Source organism: Chrysochloris asiatica, unplaced genomic scaffold (assembly GCF_000296735.1).
Source record: "Chrysochloris asiatica unplaced genomic scaffold, ChrAsi1.0 scaffold00168, whole genome shotgun sequence".
NCBI classification, from domain to species: Eukaryota; Metazoa; Chordata; class Mammalia; order Afrosoricida; family Chrysochloridae; genus Chrysochloris; species Chrysochloris asiatica.
In genome coordinates, this window is record NW_006408686.1 from 86626 (window position 1) to 109875 (window position 23250).

A 23250-nucleotide genomic window follows, 5' to 3' on the forward strand; every position below is an offset into this window, starting at 1 on the left:
AGCCTAGTTCCAGATGGGGCGGGGAAAGGTAGAGTCACCACTGAATGATTTCCAATCCGTTGGGACCGGGCTAGCGAAAGGAAATGGGGATAAGACTCTTGTGGTATAATAGTGAATAATTGCCATCAGGACTAACTGTGAGGCTAGGAAATATACAGGTTGATGTCTTTTGACAAGAGGAGAAGAGTGATTGATTTTGCAGCCCAGGAGCGGAGGTCCCTGGGATCATCAAGTGAGAAGAACGGAGAGCGGGACCCTACCCAGAGAGGCAATGACGCCGGGGATGGAGACAGAGATGATGACATGGACAGATGGAGTGGCTGGGGATACTGGACTCAGGGATGGAGAAGGGCTGTGTGCTGGCAGCCGGGGGGCGGGCCTGTGTGGTGTACCCTTTGGGGTTATTTGATGATGTATGGAGGGGACTGTAATCATTGCAATGAAATGAAATATGATAGGATGAGTGTAAAGCTGATGTTCTCCCATGTAAACCTAATAAAAACTTAAAAATAAAAAAAAACTGCGAAAGACCTGTTTAAAGGTCAAGAGCACAGATGTCAGTTCGAGGACTAAGGTGCACCTGACGTAAGCCATGGTATTTTCAGTAACCTCATATGCATGTGAAAGTTGGACAGTGAATAAGGAAGACCGTAGAAGTATTTATGTATTTGATCTATGGTACTGGAGGAGAATATTAAAAGTAAAAACCAATCTGTGTTGGAAGAAGTACAGCCAGAGTGCTCCTTGAAAGTCAGGATGGCTAGACTTCGTCTCTCATACTTCAGACATATTATCAGGAGGGACCAGTCATTGGAGAAGGACATCATGTTTGGTAAAGTGGAGGGTCAGAGAAAATGAGGAAGACCCCCAATGGGATGTATTGGCACAGTGGCAATAACAATGGGCTCAAATGCAGCGGCAACTGTGAGGTTAGAGCAGCACTGGGCAGTATTTCGTTCTGTTGTGCATAGGGTTGTTATGTGTTCTCTTGTTCTGGTCAAATAACTGCTATTTAGTTTATGTACAGTTTTTGCATGAGCACAATTAAGTGTTCTTCAATTGCCATTTTTCGAAATGTTTTCCATGGTTTCTTATGATTCACATAGTCAAAAGCCTTTGAATAACCAACAAACCCAAGTAAACGTCTTTCCAGTATTCTCTGCTTTCAGATACTTGATGTCAGCAATGATAGGCCCTAGTTCCACATCCTCTTCTGATTCTAGCTTGAATTTCTGGCAGCTTCCTGTCGATGTACTGCTGCAACTGTTTTTGAATTAACTTGAACGAAATTTTACTTGACTGTGATGTTAATGATATTCAATAATTTCCACATTCTGTAGCATCACCTTTCTTTGGTATGGACACAAATATGGACTCCTTTCCGCTGGTGGCCAAGTGCCATCTTCCAAATTTCTTGGCATTGCTCCATCAGTCTATTGAAACTTAAATTGGTATTCCATTAGTCCCTGGAGCCTTATTTTTTGCTTTACAGAGGAAATAGGACATAACAAGTAAGATTCTGATTCCCAGAGTGGCCAGTGGAACAGGAAGATAGGGACTTTGGGGGTGGGGGTGGACATACAAACAGGAATTTAGCAGAAATAAATGTTATTACATGAAAATGGATCAGAATTCTTATACAATTAAAATGATACCTCTTAGGCCATGGACATTGATTTCATTCCAATTTAATATATAAAAATAAATGCCTTTTGTGCTTGGGGGCTCAGGACCATGGTCTCAGGGGACACTATTTTCAATTGGCATCACATAATCCACAAAGACAATATTCTACATCCTACTTTGGTAAGTAGCGTCTGGGATCTTGAAAGCTCGTGGGAGACCATCTAAAGTCTCTCCGTATGTGGAAGAAAGAAGAGTGGTAAGAATTGAATAGGCTTGGCTTAGTCCAATGGACTAATGGAGCATGTGAGCATCAGTCTCCATGACTCTGAGACCAGAAGAACTAGATGCTGTCAGGCTACGATTACCAACTGCTCTGAGAGGGATCGCATTAGAGAGATCCAGACAGAGTGGAAGAAAATGAGGAACACAACTCAAAATTATTTAATACAACAACAAAAAGACCCCTTTACTGGTCAGAAAGAGAGAAAGAGACTGGAGGAACCTGAGACTATGACCCTCGACTACACTTCAGATCTGGAAAGGAACTCACCCTCGCAGTCCAAGTTACAACCAAGCAGTTGTTGTTGTTGTTAGGTGCCATCGAGTCAGCACCCACTCATAGCGACCCTATGCACAGCAGAATGAAACAATGTCCAATCCTGGGCCAACCTCACTACTGTTGCCACACATGAGTCCATCGATGCTGTCACCTGTCCAATCCATCTCGTTGGGGGTGTTTCTCTTTTTCTCTGACCCTCTATCTTAGCAAACATGATATCCTTCTTCAGTGACTGGTCCTTCCTGACAATATCTCCAAAGTATGAGAGACGAAGTTTGACCATCTTGGCCTCTAAGGAGCACTCTGGCTGCAATTCTTCCAAAACAGATCTATTGGTTCTTTTGGTAGCCCATGGCACTTTCAGTAGTCTCCTCCAACACCATAATTCAAAGGCATCAATTCTTCTACGATCTTCCTTATTCATTGTCCAGACTTTGTATCCATATGAGGTTATTGAAAATACCATGGCTTGGGTCAGACGCACCTTAGTCCCCAAGCAGTAGATAGGTTTATAAGGGGGCTGCAACAACACTAGTTAGATATGCTCACCATTGAATGATCCATCATCCAAAAGCAAAGGGCAATATTTTCCTAAGTACACAGTTGAGAAGGGATGGGAAAGGTGGGTGGAATACAAAAAGGAAGCACAGGGAGGAAACAAGATCAGTGTTGTTGCACAGAGGGGATTACAATCACTGAGATGAAACAAATGCATGACTTATGGAAAGAAAAGGTGATGATCTTATCTGTAAATTCAATTCACAACAAAAAGTTTTTTTAAAAAAAGTGTATGCCATTCTGGGGACTGAGGATTCAATAAGAAACCAGATGATCACATGATATCCCTGACCTCAAGGGAAGGTAGAGGTGGATGAACAGGCAGATGCATAAAAATGTCAATTGGAGGTAGTTTCTGACAGGGGAAGTAGAGAGGTCACTCTGGAATGGCCAGGAAAAGCCTCTCTGAAGACAGACATTTGAGTAGAAGCCAGAAGGGAGGGTGGGAGACATGTAAGTATCAGGGGAAGAGTGTGGGGGCACAAGGTCCAAGGTGGACCGTTCCTGGTTTGTTCCTATGATAGTAAGGAGGCTGGTATGGCTAGAAGGGAATGAGCAAGGGAGAGAGGGAGATAAGTGATGAGCTCACAGATATAACAGGGGCTAGATATTGTTCACACCCACAGATAACAGCACCATCTCCCTGGACTAGCAGAGGAATAAAACCGCTACTCCTGTTAAAGCCCCTGGAGAAATTGAACAATGCTTGACATACTTAACAACCGTGCAATACTTGTTGGTTACTTTGATGTTTAAGCCTGAAGGAAATCAAAGAGAGAGGCAGGCTCATCCTCTCTCCAGTATACAGATGCATGAGACTCAGTGAGGAAAAGGACCCTGGCCAAGGTCTCACAGCTGCTCCTGAGACAAAGCCACCAGGGTTTGCCCACACCCTGGATCTTCTCTCCTTCTCTCTACTAATCCTTAGAATCTAGTTCTCATAATTGCCCCTGGAAGTCCTTCTTGGGTTAATATTGTGAGGGAGAAGGAGATGAGCCCAGAGATTTTTTATCTTATTGGAGTCCTGATTTCTTTGAGAAATTAATGAAATCTCCGAACCCTCTCAAATACATGAACAGGCCCCCAACATTTTGAGTGCATCTCAGGCTCCCTCCAAAAACCTCCCAGGCTTAATGCACCAACCACCTCTCTCCCAGACCCATTATCCCAGATGTCCTGACTGACACCTCTCTATCGCCAGACCAGAGCTATCACTTTATTTGGGGGAGAGGTTTCTGGGTCTTTAGAGGGAATGAAGAAATCGAAGGACCCCCTTCTCCTGGAAAATTCACACACTCACAATTGTCCTTTTATTCTCAGGGGGCTCAGGGGTCCAGATTAATAACCCCTGATCTAAATGCAAATGAAGCGCTGCACATTTCAATGTATCCCTTACCACCCTATTTCCACCGCGGTGCCAGTCTGTGCTGGCCAGGCTCCTCTCTCGAAGCCCCGCCTCTCAGACTCCGCCAACCAATAAGCGGCCACGCTGTCCCGGTTACCAAGGCGTCAGGGGCATGTGGAACTCACAGCATCACTCCCCCCACTCGTGGAACCCAACTCAGTGAAAGAGAGCAAGGGGGAAGGAGCCCCGCCTCCTCCTGTGCCACTTCTCCACACCCGCTCCTCTTTCTCACCCTGCAAAGGGCCGCACCGCCTTTATGCAGACTTGCACTGAAGTCATTAGCCCTCCCTCCCTCACTTCCACTAACTTCTCCTGCTTCCCTCCCCTACTGGTCCGTTCTGGAGCGTGTCAAAAAGCTCTCAATCACTGGTGAAATAAATCAGTACATCACCATCCCACCACCAGCTTGACCCTCCCTCCCTAACCTAGTCCCCTGTCACATAGTTCTGAGTTCTCTCTCCCCTCCCCTTTGCAGAACCTCCTTTCCTCCCTACTCAGCCCTGTCTTCTTTTGCCTTCTAACGCACCCCACCCCGAAGTCCCTTATTTCCATCTCGCTTTCCCAGACTGGGGGTGGGAAGAACAGATATCCGCAGTGCTCTTACATCAGTCCCTCATGAAAATGGGGGCCCACAGGCTCCCGGGATTCTGCCCCCTCCCACGTCATTCCACCTGGATTCTACCCTTATATTTAGTCAGGGTTCTAGTCCACACACACAGCCTGTATGTCACCCCCATATTTTACCTGAATTCAGTTCCTCCCAAATTCTGTGAAAACTCTCACACACACACACACACACACACACACACACACACACACACACGTTTTCCACATCTCTTCCCTGCTGTGTGATCCCTGAACCCCTGCCCCCATTTCTAGAATTCTCCAGGCCCTGCCTAGCCCCTACCCCTCCGTTGGCAGCGTCGCTCTACCTGCATCTTCTGTCCATCCTGGTCTCTGGTCTAGTCCCAGTCCAACTGTCCCCCAGCTCCTCTTTTCCACCTCTCTTTCCTGAGCTCCGCCCTCATCCTCCAGCATTGCCACCGAGGCCCCGCCCACATTCTTGTGACGTCACCACTTCAGCTCCACGCTGGCCCGCAACACCCCAACACTCCATTCTGGTCCCCACATTTGACCCGTTTTCGGACCTCACGGCATCATGGCCCAAACACATTGTCCAGTCCCCATTCTTAGGGTTACATCACCGCTCCTGGCCCCTCTTCCCGAACTAAGCTCCGTGGGGATATTCTATCTATTTCACTGTGCTCACTCAGTAGCACCACGCTCCCAAATCCGAATCACCATCTCCCACATCAGAAACCCCGTAAATAACCGCCCCTAGCAACCCCCATCCCATTGCTATTTTCCCACCTTTGGCAGCCCCGAGCACATATTCCAGCCCAGTCGTGCCCTCGCTGAACTCCCCAATGCAGCACTCCCCACCACATGCATGAATTTGAGTGTGAAAGGACCCCTTCTCTTTCATCCCTTCACCACTCCCATCCCTACCCCCCACTACACACACACACACACACACACACACACACACACACATCCTATATTGCCTCCTGGAATGTATACACGCAGTCCTTTAGGACATCCCACAAACCAGACCTCTCAGTACTCCACACTGCAGCCTCTTCTCCCTGCTTCGGGGGCATCCACAGCCTCCCACAGCACTTGCCCCCCAAATGCTTTCTCCTTAGTAATCCTTTCCCTTCATTCTGCTCATCAGTAGGCATTATAAACCAGTTGCTGTTGAGTTCATTCCAACGCATGGCAACCCCATGTTTGTCTGAGTAGAGCTGTGCTCCAGAGTTTTCAGTGGCTGATTTTTCAGAAGCAGATTGCCAGGTCTTTCTTCCACTGTACCAAATGATCAGCAATAAGCCCCTCCCATCTGCACCACCAGAAGGGTCCCTCTTTATAGAGAATGAAGCGGATACCACACTAGGGCTTGGAACTTTTGTCCCCATTTTTTCCCCAAAACTCCCTGTTTCTTTCCTCCCTGACACTAATTAAGGCACAGGCTACAGGCTAGGCACCCCTGGGTTCAAATCCTGACTCTGTGATTTACCCAAGGTGTGACCTGGGGCAAAGCATTTCCTCTCTGGGTCTTTCCCCTACCAGTAAAGTGGGGCTTTAGAGCGCTCACCTCGTAGGATTGGGATGGGGATTCAATTCATGAATGCATATAAGGGGCTTCTCACAGTAGCACTGGACCACTGTTATCCTCTGTGAGTTAGCTGAGTTAGCCTTCTCCACAGCCAGAAAGCCCATGAGGGCTGAACCATTTCCATCATTCTTATATCTGTGTCTTCAACTCCCTGGGCCTGGCATCAACCAGGGGTGGCTAGTGAATTAATAGCAGATGCCAGGAAATGAAGTTCCAGACACTGGGGATATAGCCAAGGTCCTTCCCTTGGCTCATTCTTTGTCATCCTCCAAATCTCGGCTCCAATGTTCCCTTGGCAAGAAGCCCTCCCTGAGCCCCAAGCTGGATCAAGGACTGTCTCCATCACAACCGGTATCCCCGGCACTGCCCAGCACTGCCCAGCAGAGGGTGTAGCAGAACAAGGAGCAGTTTCTCAAGAGCCACCGACATCAGGAACACTAAGAGTATCTGGTGGCATAGCAGGTAAGCGGTTGAAACCCACTAGCCACTCCTCAGATTTACAGCAGACCCGATGGTGCAGTTCTTTCTATGACAATGAGTGGGAATAGGGTATAAGTGTTGTTGTTGTTGTTAAGTGCCATCAAGTCGGTTCCAACCTACAGCAACCCTGTATAAGGTTTCCAAGGAGCAGCTAGTGAGCTTGAAGCACCAACCTGGTGGTTCAAACCGACTGCAGTCCAGACTCTGCAGTCCAGCGCATTAGCCCACAGTACCACACCAGGACTCCAGGGTATAAGTAGGGGCACCTAATGAAAATGCAGGTTTCCAGGCCTGGTCCCAAACTTCTTGGGGTAAGGACAGGAATCTGCATTTTCTAATGTTGCCCCAGACACTAGTGTTGAGAACATTTACCCTTGAGCACTGTGGTCTGTCCAGTTCATTATCCCCAAACTGACCCCACAACCCATGAGATCATCCCAGCTCAACATCTTGCCCCATGCCACAGGGAACCCTTGAGAAATGGCAGTGATGGTTGGAGTAACCTTTTAAGCACCTATGAATGTGCCAAGAACTGGTGTGCACTGTAAGATGAGCATTGGACTGGTATCCAAAAGGTCAGCAGTTCGAACCAACTAGCTGCTCTAGAAAACCTATATAAGGTGGCTGTGAGTGGGAAGGGACTCTCAACAGAACTGAACATGTTAGGTGTCAGGCAAGGGGCCCTGGTGGCATTGGAAGTTAAGGGCTCAGCTGCTAACTGAAAGGTCAACAGTTTGAACACACCAGCCACTACTGGAGAGAGAGATGTGTCTGTCTGCTTCCCTAAAGTTTCACAGCCTTGGTGGTAGAACCCCAAGATTATGGCCTTTGGTGACCCTTCTCTGGGATTGAACTCATCCCATGGTTCAATTTTCACCCAAGCAGCAAATCGGTCTACGAGGAGGACACCACCAGTGAGGTTGGCACACCATGGAACGGTACACCATTCCAGAGTAAAAGGGCAGCATTTCCTAAGGACACAACTCAGAAGGGTGGGGGGAAGGAGGAGGATGGAAATAAGAACCCCCAGGAAGAAGTAGAGTACGTGATATTACAGGGAGGGGATTTCCATCATTCAGATGAAACAAAGATTATGACTTGCCCTTCACTCAATTCACAATAAAAAAGCTTTTTTTTTAATTTGTTGTTGTTGTTACGTGCCATCGAGTTGATTCCAACCCACAGCAACCCTGTGTAAGGTTTCCTAGGAGCAGCTGGTGAGCTTGAACCGCCAACTTTGCAGTTCAAACGGCTTTGCAGTCTGGCACAGTAACCCACAGCGCCATACAACTTCAAAAATCCCATGGGGCCGTTTTACTCTGGTGTGACGCTGTCTTTTGAACTGCAAGGCTGGCAGTTCAAAATCACAAGCCACTCCTCGGAAACCCTATAAAGCATCTCTACAAGTCGGAACGTAACAATAACAAAAATAGGGTCACTGAGTTGGAATCAATTTGATGGCAGGAGGTTTGGTTTGGGAGGTTTTGATTTGCTAGGCACTCTTCTGGCTGTTGAATTCCATATTCACATGTGGGGAATTGAGAAGCCCAGTGGCTATAAGCTAACAATAACATATGTCAAGTAGTGGTCGTTATTACAAAGAAGAACAAAGCTAGTCAAAGGGGCCAGAGAGTGGCAGAAAGATGACCTTCACTGGGTAATCAGGGCCTATATTCAGAGTTGGCATCTGTAAAAGTCCTCAAGGTAGAGGGAGACAGCCACACAGACATACATCTGAGTGGATGTGATTCACATAAAGAGAACACGTACAAAGGCCCTGAGGTGAGAATGTATTTGCTTTGCTCCATGCTCAGCCAGGAGGTCAGTATAACTGAAGCAATATGTAAGCGGCAAGAAACATCAGTTGAGGGCAGCAAGGAGGGGGAAGCTGAACTGTGTGGGGACTTGTGGGCCAGGTGAGGACTTTTTACTGAGTGAGGTGGGAGCCATGGTCAGGTTTGAATAGAGGAACCACATGAGCTGAGTTTTGTTTTGACAGGATCATTTCTGCTGGCTGTGGGAGGTGTTTAAGGCTGGATGTCAGGTGGACTTCAGAATAGAGGGGTCAACCATTGAATACGTGAATCTGGGGTTTCAGGGAAAGATCCAGGCTTGAGAGTGACATCTGGGAGCTGTCACTGTAAGATGAACATTTGAAGCCAAGTAGCTGGGTGAGGCCACCAGGGGAGTGGTATAAACAGAGAAGAGTTGAGGTCATTCTATTGATGATGAAACTGAGACACAGAACCACTACTATACAGACTCTCAGTGGCAGAGCCAACCCTTTTTGCCCTCGGACAACCCCAACCCAAAGCCAAGACTCAGGCCACCAGTAAGACATCTTCACGTCCCCAACCCTGGAGGTTTCCTCCCTTCCTTCCTTCCCTCCTCACCCCACATATATAGTCCAGTCCATCAGCAAATTGCTTCTTCACATGCCCCCCACCCAATATTCACCTTCACATCAAAGTTTTTAACTCATCGCGGAGACCCCCGCCGCCCCTCTATACAGAGCTATGATAGCCCTCTGTCTTACACCTTCCAACTAAATCGCCAAGTCCCTATTAAAAGGGCATCTCTATATTTTACCATCTACTGATCTCTGCTTCACACAGTTTCCATTGAAGACCATCCTACGACAGAGCACCCCAGACTCACATCCAGTCCTCCACCTCACAAGCCCTCATTTAAAGCGCCTATACGTATTAAACGGCACGCCCTCCTCATTTCTACATTGCCGGGTCAGCTACCCACCGTAGCCCACTCACAACTAGAGCACCCCCTCCCCCCACGGATGGGGCCCAGGCCTGCGCACCCGCCGCTCTCGCCGTCTCTCACCTTCTCCACAGACACCCCTCCTCGCGAGCTGTTCAACTGCCGAAGCTCCAGCCCCGCCTCAGGATCCGGCCTTCTCGCTTCTGATTGGTCTGCGCTTAGCCGCAGTCAAGCTTCCATTACTCTAGTTAGACGCCCGTCACTCTGTCCCGCCCCAGAGGAGAACCCGCCCTTTAAAGTTTACAATTGGCTAATTCGGAAGAGGCGTTCCCAAATGGATTTGGGAGGCAACCTATCGTCAGTCTCCTCTCCAATGATCACGGTCTAATAGAGCTGCCAGTCTCACAGAGAGGTCTAGTCCTTGGAGGGCGTGAAGGAGGAGAGCTGAGAAACACGGAAGTAGCCTCTTGACCCCGCCTACCACCCCCTAAGGCGTGGTAGACCGTGCCCACGTGAAGTGCAGGGCCACAGACGCACGCGCACAGGGAGATCTTGGCTACCCCGCGGAAAGCTAGCAGGGAATGTTCTTAGCGCAAAGACAAGTTGAGATTTATCGTCGTACGGTGCTTGCAAGGTCTGTATTAAACACTTTGCAGGCAACCCTGCATAATAAACACTACTTTGCCGCTAAGGAAGCAGGTTCAGAGAGGTACATCCACAAGCCCGGAATCACACAGCTTAAGAACCATCCCTATTTTGCGGCAGTGAGTCCGCAGGAGTCAATACAGATTTTGATGGTATGGAAGCTTATAGAATGGAGGAGCCCTCTTTAAGGAAAAGTATTCAAAAATTGCAAACATAATTAGATGTGACCGTAAAAATTAGAATGTGAATAATAACAAACCACAGTTTTGAAAGTGCTGATAAATACCACACATATTGCAAAATCCCAAGATAACAAAATGCTTTCATTAATTTACTGCCAGGTAAACCTCTGATATGTTTACTGCTTTTCTGGCTGCATACATTTATGATATTGTTATCTACAGAGATTATAGGAAAGTAAATTATTTCAAACTTTAATTTGATTCATAATTGTTTAGAAAAAGTTTGCGTTTCGTAAGGCAGCATTAATGATGTCATTCAAATTTTTAAGAAGTTTGGGGAAACTTCCATGACATTTTAGTCATGATAGCTATATGTTTGGGGGAAGTATTTCCACAAACTAGCTTCTGGCTCTTTCTACTCTTGTCTCACTTCCATAACCTACGTGCCTCTGGATTCTGTCACTAAAGGATGAGTTCAGCACCGTGGACAGGGATGCGTTCCCAGAAGCCGTTCTGCTACCAGGCCAATTATTGGTTGCTGTCAAGTTGATTCCAACCCAAAGCAACCTTAAAGCACAGAGTAGACTTGCCCCAGAGGGTTTTCAAGGCTGTAATTTTCACAGAAGCAGACTGCTGCATCTTTGTCCCATGGAACAGCTGGTGGGTTCAAACCACCAACCCTTTGTTTAGCAACCAAGTGCTTAACCATTTGCACCACTGGACACCTTCCGGGACAACTTATATTTACATGGTAATTTATGTATACGTGGGCGTGTCTGTGAAACACAAAAAATATGCCACTAAACTCAATCTAAATGAATCCTCAACTTATCTCCCCCACAGCAAGACCTTGGGGCCCCTCAAACAACACTTGTGGCAACGGGAAGCATGTGAGAGGGGGCACTGGAAAAGACAGTTGCTGTTGTTGTTGTTATGTGCCGTGGAGTAGGGCTAGGAAAAAGCAATATCCTTAACCAACTAAATGTTAAATGTCTCCTTTTTGCAATGTTTGCAAAATCATCAGACTCTAAGACCACATTACTAGAGCCCCTCTAAGGTCCTTAGACACTGGAGGAAATAAAATGTTTTGGATAAAAGTGATGGCTGCACATCTTTAACAACCTGTGATATGCTGATGTTGCAACCTTATAACATTCTTATCAACTGAGAAAAGATTGAAGTTGTCAAAGACTTAATTTTTCTTGGATCAACCATCAATACTTATAGAAGCAGCAGTCAAGAAATCAAATGACATATTGCATTAGGCAAATATGCTGCACAAGACCTTTTAAAAGTGTTGAAGAGCAAAGATGTCAGCTTGAAGACTAAGGTGCTCTTGACACAAGCCATGGTGTTTTCAATAACCTCATATGCATGCAAAAGCTGAACAGTGAATAAGAAAGATTGTAGAATTGATGCATTTGAGTTATGGTGTTGGAGGAGAATATTGAAAGTGCCATGGGCTGCCAAAAGAACAAACAGATCTATGTTGGAAGAAGTGCAACCACAGTGCTCCTTGGAGGCCAGGGTGACCAGACTTCATCTCTCATACTTCATACATATTGTCAGGAGGGACCAGTCACTGGAGAAGGATATCATGTTTGGTAAGGTGAAGGGTCAGAGAAACAGAGGAAGACCCCCAGTGAGTGGCAGCATCAATGGGCTCCAGCGTGGCAGCAATTGTGAGATTGGCCCAGGACCAGTGTTTCGTTCTGTTGTGCATAGGGACACTATGAATAGGTACTGACTCACTGGCAGCTAATATCAACAACAACAGCAGTGCATCGTGAATGTATTAAATGCTACTGAACTGTAGACTTTGAAATGACCAATTGCATACTACAAGAATTTCACCTCAATAAGAAATAACACATTTTTTAAAAGAAAAGATTTAAAAATAATAATTCAGGTGAGAGATGATGGAGCTTTTATGAGGCTGGCAGCAGTGGAGGTGGTGAAGTGGTTATCTGCATATATTCTGAAGGTAGAGCTGACAGAATTTGCTGATGGGTTGGGTTTTGGGAGGGAGGGAGAGAGAGCAGTCAAAAATGACTCCAAGATTTTTGATCTGAGAAGTTGCCAAGATGACATTTCCATTTTTATGTAGATTAGATGAATAGTAAGTGTGGGGGAAGCAGGAGTCAGGAGTTTGGTTTTGGACATGTGGAGTTGGAGGTGCCTAATGGATAACCAGAATGCTCCTTAGAAGCAAGAAGAGCAAGACGTTGGGCATGTCATCACAGAAGACAAACCATTGGAAAAAGACATCAGGTTTGGTAAAGTGTCAACAAAAGTGAGGGAAACTTTAAGTGAGATGTTGACACAATCACTCCAATCATGGATTCATACATTCCAACAATCATGAGATGGTGCCCGACTGGGCAATGTTTGTATGATGGTCACTAGGAGTTGGCGCTAACTCAACAAACAGCCACTAACACCAACAACAATGAAGATCCAAATAGAAAGTAAAATATTGAGTAGACAGCTGAATATAAATAAAAGTCTGGATTCAGGGCTGGGGTCCAGCCCATAGCTATAAATTGGGAGCCCATCTTCAGAGGAGTAAGTGAAGAGAGAAATGAGACATAAATAAAAATTGAGCTCCAAGACTCTCTAACACTTAGTATTGGAGAAAGGAGGAAGGCACAGTCAAGGAGATGACAAGAAGCAACTCTTGGAAATCATGGTAGAAAAAGTATCCTAGTGTGTTCTAGAAGCCAGCAGAACAAAAACCGTGAGAGAGCACATGACAAAATAAACCAAGAGGAAATTAAGTAACTTGTGAGATGAAAGAATCCTCAAATAATATGTTGTTAGCTGCAGTGGACTGGGCCCCTGATGCACAATGGAACAAAACACTGTCCGGTCCTGTGCCATCGCCATGATTGGTTGTGGGTTAGACCACTGTACTCCATAGAGTTTTCATTGTCTGCTTTTCAGAAATAAAGAGGCCCAGAAGAGCTATGCTGATCTACATAAGAAAGTACATCAAGGGATGGGGGCTATTCATGGGCTTGAGGGGGTAGACACCTACTAACAGGGGTGACAGGGCAGCAATATACAGCAAGAAGGAGGTTGACAGAAGCAGGAGACAGGGAGGAGTGTAAGAATTCAAGGAAATAGAGTTGTTGTTGTTGTTATGTGCTGTGGAGTCAGTTACGACCCATAGCGACCCTGTACAGGGTTTCCGAGGCTGTAAATCTTTACGGGAGCAGAACGCCTCATCTTTCTCCGGCAGAGCAGCTGATAGTTTCGAACTGCTGGCCTTAAGGTTCGCAGCCTGATTCATAACCACTACACTACGAGGTAAATACTATTAACTGATAAGGAGCTCTGGTAGCGTAGTGTTTACGAATCAGTCTGCTAACCTCAGGGTCATCAGTTCGAAACTATCAGCTGTTCCACGGGAGAAAGATGAGGCTTTCTGCTCCCGTAAAGATTTACAGCCTCAGAAACCCTGTGCAGGGTCACTATGAGTCGGCACATAACAACAACAACTATTAACTGATAGAACATGGATGGAATTAAAATTATTGTAATAAAGCAAATATATGATTTATTGAATGTAAAACATTTTTATGAAAGCTCTATCACCCCTGTTAGTAGGTGTCTACTCCCTCAAGCCCATGAATAGCCCCCATCCCTTGATGTTCTTTCTTATGTAGATCAGCATAGCTCTTCTGGGCTTCTTCAGTCCTCTTTATTTTTTCTCCACACAGAATTACACAAACTACCTGATGCCTGAAGTCCCTGGGTGATTATCCACTCTGTAAATTTTCACTCAATTCATAATAAAAAAATGAAAATAAAAAGTGCATCAAGCACTACTTTCACATCCACCACATCGGCAAAGCAAAAATAACACCGAGATCTGTAGAAGAATATACAAAGGTCGCTTGGTACTGATGGTGGATGTGTAAATAGGAACATCTTTTCTGGGGAGCAATACTTAGAGTAATTAAATTAAATATGGGCACACCCGATGATCTAATGATCCCAGTTTCCAACAAGCCCATAAATGAAGTATGTATAAGAACAGACATTAACATGCAGCTTGAAGTACAAAGAGCTGGAAGGAACTAAATGTCCATCACAAGGACTTAAGAAGTGCATTGTGGGATACATAATGGAATGCTTCACAGCAATACTGTATATAGAGCCCTTATAGGGCAGTGGTTAATTGTTCAACTGTTAACTGAAAGTTTGACCCTACCAGCTACAATGCATCAGAAAGGTGTAAAGATTACAGTCCTAGAGATCCTATGGAGAAGTTCTACCCTGTCCTAAAGGGTCCTTGTGAGTTGGCATCAGCTTGACAGCAATGGTTTTGTCTTTTTTTCACACAGCAGTGTAAAAGAGGGAAAATGTCAACATTTTTAAAAAGAAAAAAAAAAAAAGCAATTACCACTGAATGATGCTTATAGGTCAGAGTGGAACAGTTTATAAAATTGTCATTTTTATGAAAGCAGAGTGCCACAGCTTTTTCCCTCAGAGCAACTGGTGGGTTTGAACCACCAACCTTTGGGTTTGCAGCCAGGCACTTAACCACTGTGCTACCAGGGCTCCTTATAATATCAACATAAACCAAGAAAATACCAAACCCGTTACTAATGGGTCAATTCTGACTCATAGTGATCTTATAGAACAATATAGAACTGCAAATTTTTAAAGAAGCAGACAGCCTCATCTTTCCTCGGAGAAGCAGCTGGTGGATTTGAACCTCTGGCCTTTCAGTTAGCAGTCCATCACATAACCCACTATGCCACCAGTGCTCCTTAATGTCAAGGTGTTTGTTGTTGTTCTGTGCCATCGAGTCAGTTCCAACTCTTAGAGATACTTATAGGGTTTCTGAGGGTGGCTGATGGGTTTGAACTGCCGACCTTGTGGTTACCAGTCCACTGTTTATCTTCTAGTGCCACACAAGGATTCAACATAGTGCTTACTAAATGCTGGTGCTAAATGTTGTAAGATGATAGCTTGCAACAATCCTGGGAGTAAGGTACCATTATTTAACACGGGCCATCTTACAAATGGAGTTCTGGTGTGGCACCATAGTATAAGCACTCAACCTCAAGGTAGATTTGAATCACAAGTTCAACGGTTCAAAGTCACCAGCTACTCCTCGGAAACCCTATACAGGGTCACTGTGAGTTAGAACTGACTGAATAGCATTTAACAACAACAACAACAATTTTTCAAACGGAAAAACTGAGACCTGGAGAAAGTCGGTAGCCTGTTCAAGGTTATTCAACTAGTAAGCAGCAGGACTGGGAATTGAACCCATAGAGAGTTCTCAAAGAACCCACAGAAAGGAAGATATTGAAGTTTATAGCTCAATGGCACCTTTTGCAAATTTAAAACACACAATAAAACCAACTTTAAGGATGCACATGAATCTCAATGACAGACTAGAAGAAAGATTATGTGTTAGGTTCTCCAGAGAAATAGAACCAATGGGACTGCTATACATGCATACATACACACATGTGTGTATATACACATATACCATATACATATAAATATATATATATATATATTAGGGAGCTTCAAAATGTTCATGGAAAATTTTTATTATTTTTTTATTCCATTTTTCCATAAACTTTTTGAAACTTTGTGGCATATGTAAGATGAAAGCAGTTTCCATCAAGTCAATTTCTACTCATGGTGACCCCACATGCTTCAGAGTAAAACTTCACTCCATAGGATTTTCAATGGTTGTAATCTTTCAGAAGCAGATCACCTGGCCTTTCTTCCGAGGTGCCCCTGGGTGGATTCAACTCGCTAATCGTTTGGTTAGTAACTAACATCTTAACCATTTGCAGCACCCAGAGACTGTATAAGATTATAGCCACTAACAACCCTATGGAACAGTTCTACTCTGAAACACACACGTAGGGTCAGCATGAGTCAAAATCCACTCAACAGCAGCAGGTGTGTGTGTGTGTGTGTGTGTGTGTGTGTGTGTGTGTGTAAAGAGATTTATAGTAAGAAATTGGCTGATGAGATTGTGGAGGTTGACAAGCCTAAGGCAAAAACTCAACAGAAGTTAACGCTGAATTCTTAAGGCCAAATTTCTTCTTCTCAGGGAGACCTCTGTGATTCCTCTTAGGACCTTCAACTGATTGGATAAGGCCCACCCACATTATTGATGGTAATCTCCTTTGCTGAAAGTCAACTGATTGTAGATGGCAACAACACAGACAGAATAGTCCTCACCCCCACTTCTAGGTTTTTGTTTGATACAATGGGGAACTTCAGCCAGATCAAATTGACACATAAAATTAAATCATCACAGATTGGAAGGGCAAAAGTTAAGCATACTGGAGTGGGTGCCTGGGGGGAAAAGTGGAGGGAGGCAAATGATGGGTGGAAATGACTAAAATTCAATTAAACCGAAAACAATGGCATAGAATGATGCAAGTCACCGTACTTGCTGTTCTAAGCCAGGGAAGCATCAAGATTCCCTGGGAGGAGGAGGTCTTGGAGAAACCTGGCTGAAAAGAGAGGGATGATTGATTGTTAAAGCAGTGTGGTAGTTCAAGTAAGAGGTAGCAGGCAGATCCCTGGTTCAAATCTCAGTACTGCTACAGTTCCACATGCTGACAAGGGATTTAACTTGCCTGTGTCTGACTTTCCCATCCATAATGTTTGTAAAGGAGTTCTGGTAGCAGCCGAGTTGTTACGAGTCTGGCTGCTAACCTCAAGGTCAACAGTTCAAAACTCCCAGCCATTTCCCAGGAGAAAGATGAGGCTTCTTAGCTCCTGTAAAGATTTACAGCCTCGGAAACCCTATGCAGGGTCACTATGAGTCGGAACCAACTCCACAGCACACCACCAATCTTTGTAAATCCATACCCTGTGAAGAGGGGTTAGTGGTGACTCAATGATAGCATTCTTGACTTCCATCCTGGAGGCCCAGGTTCAATTCCTGGCCACTGCCTCTCATGCATAGCTACCACCTGTCTGTCAGTGGAGGCTTGTGTGTTGCTATGTGGAGTCCTGGTGTGACACTGTGGGTTAATGCACTAGACTGCAATGTCAGTTTGAACCACAGGGTCAGTAGTTCAAGCTCACTAGCTGCTCCTTGGAAACTCTTATCCAGGGTTGTTATGAGTCAAAACCGATTCCATGGCACTTAACAACAACAATGTGGACTCCTGGTGTGGCCCTGTAGGATCAGCACTGTACTGTGAACCACAAGGACGGTGATTCAAACCCACCAGTTGCTCCTCGGAAACTCTATTGAATCAAAAGCAACTCGAGGGCAGTTAATAACAACAACATGTGACTTTTCAAGGAGCCCAAAGTGCTTAACTGCTACCCAGAAGGTGGGCAGTTTGAACCCACCCAGTGGCTTCAAAGGAGAAAAGATCTGATCATCTGCCTCTGTAAAGATGACAGCCTAGGAAACCCTATGGGACAGTTCTACTCTGTCACATGGAGTCACTGTGAGTCGGAATGGACTGAAGGTCACACAACAACATGATGCTTTAAGATGGACTGGGCAAAAAGGCTGGAGATGGGCTTCTAAAATAAAATAAATAAATAAACATCAGCCCATGAAAACCTTCTGAATCACAATGGTCTAAACCCATTATGTGGGGTGGGGAGGTTCCCATGAACTGTCTTCACAACCCCAACAATCCTGAGAAAGATGTACAGACATCTTCCTCCTCCTGCAGACAACCTGAGGCAAGCAACCTACCTTGCTCTGATGTTCTTTGAGAAATCTCACCCGCCCCCACCACCTTTTATTTCTTTTTTGAATACAACAGTGTATCCTTTTAAAAGGATGACTATGGCTGCAGGTTGAAAAAGGTCCTGGGGAGGAGGCTTCTGAAACAGTCCAGGTGGGCATTGATGGGGCCTGAGGCCTGGGAGGTGCTGATGGAGGTGGTGAAACAGGTTCAGATTTGGAATCCAGTTTAAAGGTGAAGCAGAAAGTGTTGGCTGATGAATTGGAACTGGGCGTGGTGTCAAGGACAACTCCAAGGTTTTTGGCCAGAGACACTGGGAGAGTTTGGAATTTGTCCCAGAGGCAGTAGGGAGTCAGAGGAGGATGTTGAGCCTGGGAGGTGGAGGGGGCAATGAAGTCAGATGGCATACTTGCCAAGGAGGCGACAGTCAGGACCTGGAGCTGAGAGACAGAGACCAGACCTGCCTCAGTCCCCAACTTCCAGTGGGATCCTAGGCAAAACCCCTCCCTGGAAAGCAATTTCCCCATCCTAAAAAGGTTGTTTAAAAGACAATACTCTTTAAAAAAAAGAAAAACACTTTGTCATAGAGTCAGTTCTAACTCATGGCGCCGTCCTGCATTACAAAGTAGAACTGTTAGAGAGGGTTTTCTTAACTGTTCTCTTTATGAAACCATATCACCAGGCCTTTCTTCTGCAGAACCACTGGGTGGGTTTGAACCACCAACCTTTAGATCAGCAGCTGATCGCAAACCACTTTTATCACCCAGTTTCCTTACAAGAGTCCTCACAGCACTCTGAAACCAAAACCAAACCCATAGCCCGTGCTCCGTAGAGTTTTCCATGGCTGTGACCTTTCAGAGGTAGATTACCAGGCCTTTCGTCTGAGGTGCCTGTGAGTGGGTTTGAACTTCCAGCCTTTTAGTTCATAGTCAAGCGCTTAACCATTTGTACCTTCAGAGACTCCCAAAGGCCCTTTAAGCACTTAGATATTTTTACTCCAAGATTCTCTGACTCAGTATTTCCAGGATCAGACAAACACCCAACCATTATGCAAAATTCTAGCCTCCTTTCCGCATCCGCCTCTCGGAAGTCCATCCTTGGGCTGATGGACAGGAAACAGATTTGCCCTGGTCTTGGAGGGTGGAAGATAACATCAATGACAATGACAGGTTGTATTGTAAAGCACATATTCTATGCCCAGGATGACCCAGGCATGATCATACTGAGTCCACACTGCAGTGCCAAGAAGTGGTTGATAATAAAGCAATCCATCAGCAAACATTTATAAATGATTCAGCCAAAGTCACACTGCAAATAATGGGGGAGCTAGGATTCTAATGGCTTCTCCCCTCATCCCCATTCTCACCTTGAACTAGCCACCTTCACTTGGAGTCACTTCCTCATTCATCTTTCTACTTCTACCCCTGCCCCCAAGGACATGTTCTTCACACAGAGTCAGAGGATCTCATGATGAAACTGAAGTCAGATCACATTCCTCCTCTACTCAAAAGCCTCCCATAGCTCCCTTCTCACTCATAGTTAAAGCCAAGTCTTCAAAGTGGTCCACAAAGCCCTGCACAATCTGCTCCCTGCCTGAATCTGTCCTTGTCCCTCCTACTCTCTCCCCAACTCTCCTCCAGTTTGCTATTCCTCCAATGTACCAGACATTCATGCCTTAGACCGTTGCATCTGCGGTTCCCAGTTCCCTCAGCCTGCAACACTCTTCCCCAAATCCCCTTACAGTCCACTCCCTCACCTCCTTTAGGTCCCTGCTCAAATGTCACCTCCTTAGTGAGACCTTTCCTGCCCACCCTATTTTAAACTGTATCCCAATTCCTCATCTTCCATCCCTGGTGTATTTTCTCCATGAAACTTACCATCATCTACGGTACCACAGCTGTACTTCTCATTCCTGGTCATTGTCTTGTCTCTCCAGAACATGAACTCATGAGGTCAGGAATTTGGATCTCTTTTGTTCACTGCTGCATTCCCCTTGCCTAGACTAGCGCACAGTAAGTGCTCAATAAATATTTGTTGAATGGAAAAGTGAGTAGCTGTCCCCAGGGTTGATGCTCTTCATCACTATGTTTTGTGGGTGATACACTGTGCTAACTGCTTTATCCATCACCTGCCTATCAATTCATCATGCTGTGGTGGTTTGCATGTTGCTGGTGTGGCGCTGTGGGTTAATGTGCCAGACTGCAAAGCCGTTTGAACTGCAAGGTTAGCAGTTCAAGCTCTCCAGCTGCTCCTTGGAAACCCTACGCGGGGTTGCTGTGGGTTGGAACTGACTCGACGGCACTTAGCAACAACAACAATCATATTGAAAGCTATTTCACCAGTATTTCAAATACAGCAGGGTCACCGTGATGGACAGGTTTCAGTGGAGCTTCCGGACTAAGAGAGAGTAGGAAGAAAGTCCTGGCGATCTACTTCTGAAAATTAGCAAAACTCTTATAGATCACCATAGACTAGTGTCCAATATAACACTGGAGGATGAGCCCCTCATGTTTGGAAGATACTCAATAGCTGCAATAATGGACCCAAATATGCCAATGATCATGATGTTGGCACGGGACTAGGCAAGGCTCCTTTCCTAGTACATGGATGGGGTCACTATGAATTTGAGCCAACCCAACAGCAACTAACAACAGCTGCTTTATGTATTGGCATCTGACCACATCTTTCCATCTTCCCCACCCCTGCTAAAAACTTCTCCCTGGAGTCAGCTCCAGCCTTCATCCCAGCCGCCAGGCAGGCCCCTTCCACATTGATTGTCTCGAAGTTCTGGAGGCCTGGAATCTGAATCCAAAGTGTTACCAGGGCTATGTTCCCTTTAAAGTTTCTAAGGGAGGATCCTTGGTCTCTTCCTAGCTTCTGAGGGGGCTCCTGGCAATCCTTGTCATTCTTTGACTTAGACACATCATTGTAATCATGATGCCCATGTCACTTCCTTGCTTAAAGTCCTCTGAGGACTCCAGGACCCCAGCATAACCTCCACACGGAGAGGGTGTGTGGATCACAACCCATTAGTGGGCTGTGAGATCAACCAGGATTTTTCAATAGAATATATCAGAGTCATGGCACATAGTATGGACATAGCATTTTACTAGTTGCTATCTAGTCAATTTCAACTCAATAGAACTCTGCTTGGGCGGGTTTCCAGCAGCTGCTTTTTCAGAAGTAGATCTCCAGAGCTTTCTTCCAAGGTGCAGGTGGATTCAAACCACCAACCTTTTGGTTAGCAGCCACGTTTAAACTATGTTAAGGATTCCTAGATGGCACAAGCAGAATGCTCCTTAGAAGTCAGGATGGCAAGACATCGTCTCTCATACTTCAAACATGCTATCAGAAGGAAACAGTCCTTGGAGAAGGGCATCATGCTTGATAAAGCAGATGGTCATTGGAAAAAGAGGAAGACCGCTGAGGAGATGGATTAACGCAATAACAGCAGCAGTGGTTCCAAACATAGCAACAATTGTGAGGCTGGAGCAGGACTGGGTAGTATTTCATTCTGCCATGCATGGAGTCACTATGGGTTGGAGTCAACTCCATGGCACCTAACAACAACACTAACCTAAAGATTGGTGGTTCAAACCCACCCACCAGAAGATAGGTTGGGTGATCTACTTCCATTAAGATTATAGCCAAAAGAACCATCTTGAGCAGTTCTATTCTAGAATAAACTCATGGGGTTATTATGAGTCAGAATCAACTCAACAGCAAAGAATTTGGTGTGTGGTTTCAGAACTAAGATTTTAAAAAAATGTTGTTTCATGAAGCTTTTGTTTCTGATGTGTAAGTCATGGTGTAAGCGTGTCTCTTAGTGTGGTTAAAAAAAAAAAAACAACATTTGCAAAAAATCCTGCAAGGTTCAATCCTGTCTTTCCAAGATCCCATGCATGCAGTGGCTAGATAGATGTTACTAACATCTGCTCAGATTTCTCTTTTTTTTTTGGAGTCCATGCCAAATGCTTTTATCTACGTTTGTTCATGGGCTTCTTGTTACACCCTAAACACTGCTTGATTCCCATTTGACAGATGGTGAGACTGAGGCTCAAACTGAAGACAGTTTATGCCTGAGGTCACCAGACTGAAAGGGGAGGAGCGGGGCTTTAACCCCAGCCAGTCTGTCTTCTAAGCCTGTGCTTGTAACTCCTCCCTGCCTACCCACAGTCCCTGCCCACTTCCCATCTGCTCCCCTCAGGCATGGAGCATGCAGGTGTACCAGCCATCCTCAGAGTCCTGCAGGTGCAAGCCACCACATGAATCCCCACCCCACCCCCGTAAGCCAGTTGGCAGTACTGTTTCAACCCCCATTGTATAACCCCCATTGGTGAGGTTAGAAAACTGAGGCCTTTCATCCCAGAAAGCAAAAGCTAGAAAGCATTCCCAAGAAATTATGGCTTTAGCACCCTTCTCCAAATCCCCCTCTTTAAGAGACAGGAGACAGAAATGGTTAAAGACATCTTTGTCTGGTATCAAATTCCATATGTGTTCATTTCATAGGGCTTCTGTACCAAAATACCACAAACTGGGTGGTTTAAAATGACAGGAATTTATTGTCTAACAGAGGCTCAGAGTCTGGATTCAAAGTATTAGCAAGGCTATGTTCCCTTTGAAGGTTCTAAGGGAGGTTACTTGGTCTCTTACTAGCTTCTGGGGGTTCCTGGCAATCCTTGCCATTCTTTGACTTGTAGAAGCCTCACTATAATATCTGCCTCCACCATTTCAAGGCTGTCTTCACTCTATGTCTCTTCTTTTTTTTTTTTATAAGGACATCACTCCTATGGAATGATGACCCACCCTAGCCCAGTCTGACCTCACTTTACCAACTCAAGACCTTACTTCCAAACAAGGTACCAGGGGCGGGGACTTCAACATCTCTCTTTTCTTTAACGTTTGATTGTGAAGTTGGTGGAGATTTACAAAGCAGATCAATTTTCCATTCAATAATTCATCTACATTTTGTTTCCTGACATCGATTGCAATCCCCACTATGTAACATCACTCATCCCACTTCCTCCCTTTTGTTTCCTGTTTCCATTCCTCCTTCTTTCCTAACCCTTCTGAACTTCATTCTTGGGTAAATCAGCATCTCTTTTTGAGGGACACAATCCAATCCATAACATCATCCTTCAAACCTTTGTCACTCTGTGACCACAGGCAATCTTTCTGGGTCTCAGTGTCCTTTCCTGCAAAAA

The 23250-nt window shown here is 45.4% G+C and overlaps 1 protein-coding gene across 1 annotated transcript in view; it reads right to left on the minus strand.

Moving 5' to 3' along the window:
* The window catches only part of CCDC61 (coiled-coil domain containing 61), a 28470-nt gene extending 18790 nt beyond the window's left edge, over window positions 1-9680 (minus strand). The window contains exon 1 of the mRNA XM_006871468.1: window positions 9643-9680. The gene's annotated coding sequence lies outside the window, so the exon portion shown is untranslated. The remainder of the gene's footprint in view (window positions 1-9642) is intronic.
* Window positions 9681-23250: the final 13570 nt, after the last annotated feature.